General features: G+C 39.0%; 1 protein-coding gene across 1 annotated transcript in view; it reads left to right on the top strand.

The window, feature by feature from the left end:
* Positions 1–14,437, top strand: part of LOC126092653 (neural-cadherin-like) — a 314,704-nt gene that overhangs the window by 275,388 nt on the left and 24,879 nt on the right. The gene's annotated exons all lie outside the window — the stretch shown is intronic.

The following is a 14,437-nucleotide window of genomic DNA, read 5'->3' as shown; positions in this document are numbered from 1 at the left end:
GTTAGATCGTTTACTGCTGCTACATGGCAGGTTATCAAGATTTAAGTGAGTTTGTACATGGTATTATAGTTGGTGCATGAGCAATGGGACACAGCATCTCCGAGATAGCGATGAAGTGGGGATTTTCCTGTATAACCTTTCATGAGTGTACTGTGAAAATCGAGAATCTGGTAAAGCATCAAATCTCTGACATTGCTGCGGCCGGAAAAAGATCCTGCAAGAATGGGACCAATGACAACTGAAGTGAATCATTCAGCTTGACAGAAGTGCAACCCCTCCTCAAACTGCTGCAGATTTCAATGCTGGGCCATCAACAAGTGTCAGTGTGTGAACCATTCAAGGAAACATCTTTGATATGGGCTTTCAGAGCTGCAGACCCACTTGTGTACCCTTGATGACTAAACGACAAAAAGCTTTATGCCTCACCTGTACCTGTCAACACTGAAATTGGAAAAAAGCTTTATGCCTCACCTGTACCTGTCAACACTGAAATTGGACTGTTGATAACTGGAAACATGTTGCCCGTTCAGACGAGTCTCATTTTAAATTCTATCAAGCGGATAGACGAGTACGGGTATGGAGACAACCTCATGAATCCATAGACCATGTCAGCAGGGTCTGTTCAAGCTGGTGGAGGCTCTGTGATGGTGTGGAGCATGTGTAGTTATAGTGATATAGGACCCCTGATACATCTAGATACGACTCTGACAGGTGACATGTACATAAGCATCCTGTCTGATCGCCTGCATCCATTTGTGTCCATTGTTCATTCCAAAGGACTTGGGCAATTCCAGCAGGACAATGCAACACCACACAAATCCAGAATTGCTACAGAGTGGCTCCAGGAACTCTCTTGAATTTAAACACTTCCACTGGCCACCAAACTCCCCAGACATCAACATAACTGAGCATATCTGGGATGCCTTGCAACATGCTGTTCAGAAAGATCTCCACCTCTCATACTCTTATGGATTTATCGAGAGTCCTGCAGGATTCATGGTGTCGGTTCCCTCCAGCACTACTTCAGACATTAGTCTAGTCCATGCCACATCACGTTGTGGCGCTTCTGCTTGCTCACAGGGGCCCTGCATGACATCAGGCGGGTGTACCAGTTGCTTTGGCTCTTCAGTGTGTAAGATAATATGTATTATAGTGGGATAATATATCTGAACACCATTGTATGTCAAAGTTAAGTTATAATATCTAGTTTTACAAAAATATTAGTAACTTTATGCAGATATTAATTTTGTGTAATTGCAGTATTTCCCAAAGCTATTAGTTGCATACTATGTAGTAGAAAGTTATTACGGTTTTTGCTGATTGTGTAGTGGTTTTGGTCTAACCTAACCTCATTTCTATGGTAGTAAACATTTGCACCCATAACAAAATCTTCACCACACAACACCTTAGATTACTGATTGACCGAATGCAATATTTCATAAATAATTTCAACAATATTATGAAAAGGGTAGTTGCTACTTACCATACAGTAGAGAAAGTGAGTTACAGATAGGCCAACAAAAAGACTGTCAGAAAGTGAGCTTTCAGCCAACAAGGCCTTCATCAAAAATGAGAACCTGCACACACATACTCAGACAAACTCAACTCACACACATATGAACACAGTCTCTGGCTGCTGAAGCCAGATTGGCTGGAAGCTCACTTTCTGAGAATTTTTTTGTTGTGCCTATATATGTTTCAGCCTCTCCCCAAAAGCATTCATACATCCCAAGAAGTTTTAATGTACAAGTAAAGTGTGGGAAGAAAAATTTGTAGATGACCAAAAGATCTTACTGCTCAGTAGTATTCACCCTACGCAGGCTCCTAGGAATGTTACAATGGGTTTACATTTTGTTGGGAAGTAATTAATTTTTTTAAACCAAGTGCAGGGCTCAGTGATGTCATCTGTGAGCTAGTCACTTTGGGAAGAATCTTGGAAAAAGAATGTAATAATAATAGGGAGAGCAGGTAACAGTTTACAATGTAACCACAATTATACAAACTGAGGATGGCACTGGGCTAATTGCAGAGAATGCTCTTCACTCTGGTGGGAATATGGTACTATTCTTTGAGTGATATGATAAGTCCTGGATAAAGTGTTCTAAGGAATGTGTTGATGCAGATCTTGGGAATTCACTCGCAGGAGAGGGATGATCACGCATGGGTGTGAATGATGCCTCACCCCTCACTTGGTCATGTCATATATGTCATTCTCAGCAACTGAATGCCCCTGGTAAAAGGTTACTTACATGGCTAATTGCCAGAAGCATCCAGTGTGACCATAAAAGTATTCATTCCATTCCAGTGATTTCCAGTGTGCTCACAAGGCCTTTTTTTCCTAGTAAATTCATCCAGGAAACAGAGCTGCAGAATACATATTCTTACAGTTGATACAGCTATTAGTACAACACAACACTGCAACTTAGACAAAGCCAAGGATATTAAAGAAAATGCATTTATTAGAGTCTTCCATCAAAATATCAGATGCCTTATAAATAAAAAGATGAACTTCTCTTATCAATTCAGGAAAATAAAAAGTAGATCAAATTTCATCAGAGTTATTGTGCATATCAGAACATCACATTGAATTGAATTGAATTGAATTTTTTTTGATCCTGTAAGATTACATTGTGTACAGTAAATGTACGTGTAATATAGGACATGTCAAAGTATTAACATTCTTTATCACTTAGTTTTCTACACCTTTAGCTTACATTTTTACATCACTGATAATGAATAACAATATATACAAATTTAACGGCATAAGTATTCTGCAACACTGTAAAACTCTTTTTCAATGAGATAGTCTTTAAGTTTCTTTGGAAAGTCATTGTGAAGTACACTGTCTTGCAGGTTTTTGGGCAGACTTCTTAGTAGTCTGATACCAGAGTACTGGAGTCCTTTTTCTAGCGTTGCCAGTAGGTGGGGTATGCTCCGTACTTCATTCTTCCTTCTTGTATTGTGGGTGTGTACACTAGCATTTGTAATCCAGTCCTCACTACCTTTTGTGATGTACATTATTGTTTTGTATATATACAACGATGAAAAAGTTAAGATACCTAAATTCTTGAAACAGTTTCTGCAAGTTTCAGAGGTCTTTCTTCTTAAAATGGTCCTAATTGCTTTTTTTTTTTTTTTTTTTTTTTTTTTTTTTTTTTTTTTTTTTTTTTTTTTTTTTTTTTTTTTTGTAATGTGAACACTCGTTCTGTCTCTTATTTGTTTGAGTTTCCCCACACAGTCACTCCATACTGTAAGTATGGTTCGAAAAGTCCATGATACACTGTACACAGGTTCTTGTCTGAATACTGTGATAGCTGCATCATTAAGAATATGACAGAGCTCAGTTTCTTACAGACATTATTAATATGTTTTTTCCCTTTTAGTTCATTATCCACAAGAATACCTAAGAATCTAGCAGATTCTACTTCTTCCAGCCTTGTTCCATCAACCTCTAAATCCATGTCTACAGTCTTTTCCTTGTTTTTAAACACTGCAGACATAGTCTTTTTTAGATTTATAACCAGTTTATTTTCCAACAGCCATTGAGCTGTGACATTTGCAGATATGTATGCTCTTCTCTCAAGCTGTTCCATATTTTGGTCACTATTTAGTATTGTCATGTCATCAGCATACAATATTTTCTTTTCTCCCTCCTCAACACATATATCATTAACAAACACATTAAATAACAATGGCCCCATTACCGAACCCTGCGGCACTCCATAATTGATGGGTTTGGTTTCTGATTGGTATGAGTTTCCTAATGATACGTACTGCTTGCAGTTGCACAAGTATGATTTTATCCATTCACCTGGTTGTCCCCGAATGCCATAGTTGCTTAATTTTTGTATCAGCATTTCATGGTCAATGGTGTCAAATGCCTTTGAAAGATCCAGAAACATTGCAGAGACAACCTTTTTCTCATCTAACGACTGTAATATGTATTCTGTTAGACTGCCAATTGCTGATTCTGTAGATTTACCCATTCTGAAACCATGTTGTGAGGGTATGAGAATGTTATGTTTGTCCAAATAGTTAACTAATCTGGTATACATAAGCATTTCTAGGATTTGAGAAACCTGATATCAGTGAAACTGGTCTGTAGTTGTTGGGATCATCCTTATACCCTTTCTTGTACACTGGCACTACCTTCGTTATCTTCAGTTTTTCTGGAAAAATTTCATCTTTGAAAGAACAGTTTGCTATGTTCAGCAGTGGTGTTATTATTTGCTCACTTACCAGCTTTATTACATGATTTGATATTTCATCATCACCAGCTGATTTCTTGGACTTCAGTTTCTGTATAGTTTTCCGCAATTCGTCTTCCGTGACTGGTCTTAAGAACATAGTACTGTGTGATCTTTGTGGTACCTTAATACCCTTTTGTTTTTGACTATTTCTTTCCAATTTTAAGTTTTCTACTACACTGATATAGTTATTATTCAGTATGTTTGGTATTTCCATACCATCTGTGACCAATGTGTTGTCTACTTTAATTGACCTAATACCTTCTTCTTTGTTTGACCCATCTTTTTCCTTTCTTTCAGCATTGATTGCATTCCAAGCTGCCTTTGCCTTGTTTTTTGAGTTCGCTATAGTGATGTCAATTGCTCTTGCTTTGGCTTCTCTTATTGTTTTTCTATACTTCTTTTTTAACATTTTATAGGTTTCAGCTTCGCCCATCTGTCTCACATCCTGAAGCTTCCTTCGCTGTTCTAGTATTTCACTGGTAATCCACTGTGTTTGATCTTGCTGCCTTTCTTGTCTCTTTACTTTGGGAAATGCTACATTAAAATGGTACTTAATTGTTGAAATAAATGCATCATATTTTACATTTACACTCTGGGCCTGTAAGGTTTCATTCCAGGTTTCCTTACTTACCATTGTTCTAAAGATGTTGATATTTTGTTCACTGGTGATCCTAATTTCTTTGGTTGTTTGTTTTGGTTCTGATACTGTGTCATTACTTCTGCAAAATCTGATTAGTTGTCCATGATGATCAGATATTTCTGTCTGAACTACATGTGACTCATAGTTACACATATTAGTAATTATGTTGTCAATAACTGTCTCACTTTGTGAAGTGACTCTTGTTGGTGCAGTTATTGTTACTTTCATGTTATGCTGTATTAACAATTCTTCAAAATCCTGTCTTATTTTTGCGTCTTTTCCCATGTCAATGTTGAAGTCTCCACATATAATAAGATTTCTCTTCATATTCATTCTCAATTGGCTAGCAGTTTTTTTCAGAAAGATGCTAATATTGCCACATGGTGACCTGTACACACAAAACACTCTAAAATCCTCTGCCACTATAGCAGTAACTTCAAAGTCTTTTTCTCTAGCTATGGGCAATGTAGCAGCTTCACTGTTTACATTCTTTGATAGAGTACCTGTTTTAATATATATACAAACGCCACCACCCTTATATTTAGACCTGCAAAAGTAACTAGCTAGTTTGTAGTCCTTTATTGCAACATTATGTATTTTACTTTCAGTTAGTCCATGTTCACTTATGCATAATATGTCTGGTCTTACTTCACTCAGGAGTACTTCTGCTTCTAATTTTTTCTTACCAAAGTATTGAATATTTTGATGAAGTACTTTTATGTAATTTTTCTTTTGTTGTTTTACATGTTGTGAGCTGTATTCTGGGCCAAATTCTTTAGTATCGTCTTTTTTTGTATGGTGCTTATATTTTTCTTTTCCAGCTGGAGTGTATGATTTTTCACTGCCTTCAGGCCATATTAGTTTCTCTTGCTTCTAATGATTTTGCAGACATCTGCAAACATTCTGCTGAACTTTACAGACCCAGTCTATTTAAATGCAAGCCATCCTTCGCTAGTGAGTTTTCATGTAGGAATTTGTTTGGGTCTATAAAAATTGCCCCAAGACGATCACGTTGTTCTTTAAGAGCACAGTTTATTTTGGCGATATATTTTTCACTCACCAACCTTCTGTTTATGATTCTGCTAAGTATCAGCCGATATCCTGCATTTATATTTCTTGCAGAACGAATCATGTTTCTTGTTTCGTTTGCCATTTCTTCCTCACTGCTGCTCCTTAACGAATTCGTTCCAACATGTATAATTACCTCTTTATAGTTATGTCTGGTTTCACAATCTGGTTCTGTAGTATCTTGTCTTGCATTTACCATATTTTTAAAATGTTTACCAAGTTGTTGCGTTATAATTCCAAGTCATACGTCGATCTTGCAATTGGGGCCAGTGACATTCTTCAGCAGCGAATCGCCAATTATTAAAGTCATTTTCCTTTTGTTGCGTATCTGTTGCCTTGTTTTTCCTTTTGCTGTATGTCACCACCTTCCATTTATATTTATCTTCCGGCTTTTGGCTTACTGAGTTTACCGAGACATCAACAGGAACACTTGAAATGTTGTTGTTTTTAAAGTCCGATCGGTCACTCGTATTTTCGCGATCTGCTTGCTTTTCCGTTTGATGGCTTTTACACACACAGGACTTCTTTTCTTGTATTAATGTATTGTTTTCTTTCTTGGTGGTCGAAAGTTCGGTTTTTAATGCCTCAATGTCACTTTGTAGTAACTTCATAATTTCGTTTTTTTTGTATCAACTGCACTTACAAGTTCGGCCGTTTCGTCACATAAACAACCGTGACATGTCCATGGAAAATCATCGCTGATGAACTTTAGATTTACTTCTGCGCACTTTTCGTGTAACCAGAAGTTGCATTTGATACACAGAATACCGTTCGTCACACGCTTTTCACATTCTCTACATGAAGAACTGTTCATTTTTTGCCTTTTTAGCGAGAGAGAAGTGTCACTACACTTTCCTATCGGCGCCATCTGGAAATCACTGAAATTGGACAGATTCATCTTGATGGGTACAAGCTAATATCATGCTGCTGTAGAGCCAATAAAATGAAAGGAGGTCTGGCTATGTATGCAAAAAATTGAATTATATCCCAGCCACTTCAGGTTAATGAATAATTGTGTTGAACAGCCTTTTGACTTACCTGAACTTTGTGGACAAATGTTAACAATAAAATTTACTTAACAAATTATATAAAAATAGTATTGCCTCACAGGCTCAAAAACAGTGGCTTGATCACCGGGTTTAGAGAGAAACAACGAGAAGAATGGTGAAAAGAAATCTATAAAGCAGGCAGTGTATATTGAAAATGTATCTCTTACATCACTTTGAGTCTTGTTTTACCCTAAAAAAAAATAAGAGCAAAATGAAAAGAATCAAGGATAGTGGACGGGTAAGTCCTGGAAGTAAATCATCTTATGCTAGGTAGAGAGAGTTCTACGTAAGTCAGATAACATGCAGTTGACTAGATTTGAAACACCATTACCATCATTATTGCTGAATACTACACTCTGTTATTAAAAGAGCAACACTCATGCACTATGTTCAATTAATAAAACTTTCCAAAATTAAGTTAAAAACTATTTTGAACATTATTAAATGAGAAACAAACAAAACCAGTAATGCAAAAGTAATTGACCCTGCAGAAAATAGCCCTGGAAAATGTGATGACTCTTTCCAGTCACTGACCACCAAATTCAACAATTTCTTCCTCACAGTGGGAGTAAACCACTGCATCTAATAATAAACAACCAAATACAGTTTGCATTAGATTACTTGTGCACACACTGCATCCATTACCGGCAGTCATTAGTTTCAGAAATACAACCCTTAAGGAAATTACAAAATTCATCAGGTCACTTGTTGCTGTCATTGTCATCTTCAATCTGAAGACTGGTTTGATGGCAGCTCTCCATGCTACTCGATCCTGTTGCAACCTCATCATCTCCAGATGCCTACTGCAATCTATAGCCATTCAAATTTGTTTACTCTATTCATCCCTTGGTCTCCCTCTACAATTTTTATGCCACATTTACCTCCATTAGCAAACTTATGAGTCCTTAATTAATCAACGAACCCTTCTTTTTTCTGAACTTGATTCAGTACCTCCCCATTAGTTACTCGATCTGCCCATCTAATCTCCAGCAATCTTCTGCAGCACCACATTTCAGAAGCTTGTATTCTCTTCTTGTCTGAATTGCTTATCATCCACTATTCACTTCTGTATGAGGCTACACTCCATACAAACAGCAGAATATACTTCCCAACACTTAAATTTATATTAGACTAGTAGGTACTCAGCACATTGCTGCCATAGAAGAAACAATTGTGGAAACATTATTTGAAATTGGGAAGAACTGTCTTGTTTGATTGGGAATGATATTTGTTTTACTGTCAATAATGAATACATTTATTGAAATTAAATTATATATAAAGGAGAATTATAGATCATATTCATTTTATTTTGTTGACTTTATTATTGAAGTGTTTTAGGGTAGACAATATTTTTTGTTTTCCTGCCTTCAGCAAAAAAAAAAAAAAAAAAAAAAAAAAAAAATTCTTGCTTTCTGACTCATTAGCATGCAACATACAACTGGCCATGTGAGAAACATGGATTTTCTGGATTCAGTCCTCACACTTGAAGTGACTGACCTTGTGCCTTGGTGATGGTCATAGAATGCAAGTCAAATGGGGAACTGCAGTCATTTGAAATTAGATGGCATCTCAGTGCGAAGGTTGCGAATGTGTGGATTGAACACATCTTCTCCACTTGACTTTCCATTAAGAACAGAGTCTTGTTCCTTTACAGAATTGGGGTGGATTTATTTTCCACAAGAGAATAATTGACACGCTGACTTTGAGTGTCAGTTTGTGCAGTGGCACATAAGAAGATCCAAAAAATTTAAAAATTCAGTTGGATAATTGACAACTTCATCTGCAATCTGCATTCACGATGCTATCAGTCAATTTTTAGGGAACAGAATTGCCTGCAATTTGTTCTTGAACTGCGTAATTGATTGCATTGGTGCTAGTGTCTTTTGCTGCCAAAATAAAATGTTCAAACAGCATTTTTTATTTATATAACTGATAACAATTTCTGGAAAAACTTTTTGAATGAATTGTTCAATGGATGGCATGAGGACACAAGAGTTCAGTGGAAATTAAATACATGTTGTGATAGCATCAGCTGGTACCTTTCCTTAACCGGTGTGCAATAACTGTTTGAAAATGAGATTGCTCAGGTATCATATTGCACATGTACATGCATATTCATCTTTAATGTGAGTTTTCACATGTCTCCAAAGATGCAATGCTTTGAGGCAAGCTCTGAGCTCATCAGCTGGTGTTAATGTAGGTATCACTGGAAGAGTTTATCTAAAGTCACCAGATAATAATACAAGAATGGTTATGCATTTGATTGTAGACCATTAAGAATTCAATCAAGTGCAATTTCTTGTGAGCTATGGTGGATTTGTCCCAGACAATGACCTTGCAAAGTTTCATAACTTGAGCTGTGCCAGATCCCTTTGAAATATTACATTTTGGAGCTCCCAAGAAATGCATATCCAATGGCAATTTAAGCACCAAATGCACAGTTCATCTACCATTTATTAATATAGCTGTAATACCTGATGAAGCAAGGGCCAAAGCAATTCCATTTTGAGATCAAATGTGAGCCAGTAGCAAGCTGATTAGGAACTTTTTTCCAGTGTCACCAGGTGCAGTAAAGAAGAACAGACAACCTCTGCCATTTGAAACAGTATTTGTAATTGTGTTGTAGGCCAGTTTTTGTCCTGCAAGCAAAATTTATTCATTTACTTCATCAGATGCATGCAGATCATTAGAATTATATTGCTGTTCTCTCACTAAATCATGATCATAAAGGTCAAGTGCAGAACATCCTGGTGCAATCATGCTAAGATGAACGAGTTCTTTGTTGTTGATGGTTAAGCATATGTCCAAAAATTGATGGAACTGTCATTTCTAATGGTATGAACATGGTGCAGAATGTCTTCACTCACATCCTCTCTGAATTTATCCCAAAAAGCTTTTGGGTTAGATGGTGAACATGTGGTCAAAATTATGGTGTACAATGTTCAAATTTGTCATGGATGACAGCTGGCACATGCCACTGTGAATGTTGCTTCACATTAAACAATGGAAAATCCAGGATGGAATGTAACAATATTATGAGAGGCTCTACCACTGTTGTTTTGAACCACAAGGATTACCTGGCGGAAGGACTCCGCCAGTTATCAGATACTTCCACCTACAAACCTTGCCACAGTGACCCCATTCCAGTAATCCAGCAGAATCTCCAGTGACTGCTCAAATCCTTAGCCCCATCCCTGAACCTCTCCCCAGAGTCCATCTCTCTGCTCACCCCTACCACTCCCTGCACTCCTACCTTCTACATGCTTCATAAGGTACATAAACCTAACCACCCAGGATGCCCCATTGTGACCAGTTACTGTGCCCCCACTGAGAGAATCTCTGCTCTTGCAGACCAACATCTTCAACCTATTACCCAGAATCTACCCTCCTGTATAAAAGATACCAACCATTTCCTCAAACTATTCTTCACAGTTCCTGTCCCTGTACCACACGGTGTCCTGCTCGTCACTATTGATGCCACCTCCCTGTACGTGAACATCCGCAATGCCCATGGCCTTACCACTTTTGAACATTACCATTCCCAATGCTTGATGGATTCCAAACCAATAACCTCCTTCCTAGTCGCCATGACTAATTATATCCTCACCCACAATTACTTCTCCTTTGAAGGCATTACTTACAAACAAATCTAGGGCACAGCTATGAGCACCCGCATGGCACCATCCTATGCCAGCCTATTCATGGGCCATCTAGAGGAATCCTTCCTACAAATCCAGAATCCTAAATTCCTCATCTGGCTCAGATTCAGTGACGACATCTTTACTATCTGGATCGAAGGTGAGGACACCCTATCGACATTTTTCCAGAACATCAACAACTTCTCCCTCATTTGCTTCATTTGGTCCTACTCAACACAACAAGCCACCTTCCTACATGTTGACCTCCTCCTCAACGACGACTACATCAGTACCTCCGTCCATATCAAACCTATTAACCACCAGTAATACTTCCACTTCGACAGCTGCCACCTGTTCCATACCAAGAAGTTCCTTCCATACAGCCTAGCCACCCATGGTCATCGCACCTGTAGTGACAAGCAGTCCCTCTCGAAATATACGGAGGGTCTCACTGAAGTCTTCACTGACCGTAATTATCCTCCCAACCTTGTACAAAAACAAATTTCCCATACCTTATCTTTCCAGTATGGAATGTAGTCAAATTAAGTCAGGTGATGCTGAGGGAATTAGATTAGGAAATGAGACACTTAAAGTAGTAAAGGAGTTTTGGTATTTGGGGAGCAAAATAACTGATGATGGTCGAAGTAGAGAAGATATAAAATGTAGACTGGCAATGGCAAGGAAAGCGTTTCTGAAGAAGAGGAATTTGTTAACATCGAGTATAGATTTAAATGTTAGGAAGTCGTTTCTGAAAGTATTTGTATGGAGTGTAGCCATGGATGGAAGTGAAACGTGGATGATAAATAGCTTAGACAAGAAGAGAATGGTGCTACAGAAGAGTGCTGAAGATCAGATGGGTAGATCACATAACTAATGAGGAGGTATTGAATAGAATTGGGGAGAAGAGGAGCTTGTGGCACAACTTGACTAGAAGAAGGGATCGGTTGGTAGGACATGTTCTGAGGCATCAAGGGATCACAAATTTAGCATTGGAGGGCAGCGTGGAGGGTAAAAATCGCAGAGGGAGACCAAGAGATGAATACACTAAGAAGATTCAGAAGGATGTAGGATGCAGTAGGTACTGGGAGATGAAAAAGATTGCACAGGATGGAGTAGCATGGAGAGCTGCATCAAACTAGTCTCAGGACTGAAGACCGCAACAACAACAACAACATCTTTCCAGTTTCCCACCACCTCCCAAAGTCCCACCATCCAGCCACAGAGAAGCTTTCCTCTTGTAACTCAGTACCACCCAGAACTGGAGCATCTGAATTACTTTCTCTGCCAGGGTTTCGAATACCTCTCATCATGCCCTGAAATGAGAAATGTCCTGCCCACTATCCCCCCCCCCCTCCCACAGTGGTATTCTACCGTCCACCAAACCTACACAATATACTCGTCCATCCCTACACAACCCCTGCTCCCAGTCCCTTACCTCATGGCTCATACTCCTGTAATAGACCTAGATGCAAGACCTATCCCATACATCCTCACACCACCAACTACTCTACATCCACCTCTACATCTACATCTACATCTACATCGATACTCCGCAAGCCACCCAGCGGTGTGTGGCAGAGGGCACTTTACATGCCACTGTCATTACCTCCCTTTCCTGTTCCACTCACGTATAGTTCGTGGGAAGAACGACTGCCGGAAAGCCTCCATGCGTGCTCGAATCTCTCTAATTTTACATTCATGATCTCCTCGGGAGCTATAAGTAGGTGGATGCAATATATTCAATGCCTCATCCAGAAATGCACCCTCTTGAAACCTGTACAGCAAGCTACACTGCGATTCAGAGCGCCTCTCTTGAAGAGTCTGCCACTTGAGTTTGCTAAACATCTCCGTAACGCTATCACGCTTACCAAATAACCCTGTGATGAAACGCACTGCTCTTCTTTGGATCTTCTATATCTCCTCTGTCAACCAGACCTGGTACGGATCCCACACTGATTAGCAATACTCAAGTATAGGCTGAATGAGCATTTTGTAAGCCACCTCCTTTGTTGATGGACTGCATTTTCTAAGGACTCTCCCAATGAATCTCAACGTGTCACCCACCTTACCAACAATTAATTTTATATGATCATTCCACTTCAAATCGTTCCATATACATACTCCCAGATATTTTACAGAAGTAACTGCTACCAGTGTTTGTTCCGCTATCACATAATCATACAATAAAGGATCCTTCTTTCTATGTATTCACAATACATTACATTTGTCTACGGTAAGGGTCAGTTGCCACTCTTTGCACCAAGTGCCTATCCGCTGCAGATCTTCCTGCATTTCACTGCAATTTTCTAATGCTGCAACTTCTCTGTATACTACAGCATCATCCGCGAAAAGCCGCATGGAACTTCCGACACTTATATACTAGGTCATTTATATATATTGTGAAAAGCAATGGTCCCATAACACTCCCCTGTGGTATGCCAGAGGTTACTTTAATGTCTGTAGACGTCTCTCCATTGAGAACAACATGCTGTGTTCTTTTTGCTAAAACTCTTCAAGCCAGCCACACAGCTGGTCTGATATTCCGTAGGCTCGTACTTCGTTTATCAGGCAACAGTGCAGAACTGTATTGAACGCCTTCTGGAAGTCAAGGAAAATGGCATCTACCTGTGAGCCTGTATCTAATATTTTCTGGGTCTCATGAACAAATAAAGCGAGTTGGGTCTCACACGATCGCTGTTCCCAGAATCCATGTTGATTCCTACAGAGTAGATTCTGGGTTTCCAGAAATGACATGATACGCGAGCAAAAAACATGTTCTAAAACTCTACAACAGATCGATGTCAGAGATATAGGCCTATAGTTTTGCGCATCTGCTCGACGAGCGTTCTTGAAAACTGGGACTACCTGTGCTCCTTTCCAATCATTTGGAACCTTCCATTCCTGTAGGACTTGCAGTACATGGCTGTTAGAAGGGTGGCAAGTTCTTTCGCGTACTCTGTGTAGAATCGAATTGGTATCCCATCAGGTCCAGTGGACTTTCCTCTGTTGAGTGATTTCAGTTGCTTTTCTATTCCTTGGACACTTATTTCAGTGTCAGCCATTTTTTTGTTCGTGCGAGGATTTAGAGAAGGAACTGCAGTGTGGTCTTCCTCTGTGAAATAGCTTTGGAAAAAGGTGTTTAGTATTTCAGCTTCACAGGTGTCATCCTCTGTTTCAATGCCATCATCATCCCAGAGTGTCTGGATATGCTGTTTTGATCCACTTACTGATTTAATGTAAGACCAGAACTTCCTAAGATTTTCTGTCAAGTTGGTACATAGAATTTTACTTTCGAATTCACTGAACACTTCACGCATAGCCCTCCTTATGCTAATTTTGACACCGTTTAGCTTCTGTTTGTCTGAGAGGTTTTGGCTGCGTTTAAACTTGCAGTGAAGCTTTCTTTGCTTTTGCGGTAGTTTCCTAACTTTGTTGTTGAACCACTGTGGGTTTTTCCCATCCCTCACAGTTTTACTCGGCACGTACCTGTCTAAAACACATTTTACGATTGCCTTGAACTTTTTCCATAAACACTCAACATTGTCTGTGCTGGAATAGAAATTTTCATTTTGATCTGTTAGGTAGTCCCAAATCTGCCTCCTATTACTCTTGCTAAACAGATAAATCTTCCTACCTTTTATTATACCTATTTACTTCCATACTCAGGGATGCTGCAATGGCCTTATGATCACTGATTCCCTGTTTCTGCGCTTACAGAGTCGAAAAGTTTGGGTCTGTTTGTTGTCAGTAGGTCCAAGATGTTATCTCCACGAGTCGGTTCTCTGTTTGATT

The sequence above is a fragment of the Schistocerca cancellata genome, chromosome 7, assembly GCF_023864275.1.
Source record: "Schistocerca cancellata isolate TAMUIC-IGC-003103 chromosome 7, iqSchCanc2.1, whole genome shotgun sequence".
Classification (NCBI taxonomy): Eukaryota; Metazoa; Arthropoda; class Insecta; order Orthoptera; family Acrididae; genus Schistocerca; species Schistocerca cancellata.
The sequence above is the reverse complement of the archived record's forward strand: the minus strand, read 5'-3'. Positions and strand labels throughout refer to the sequence as shown.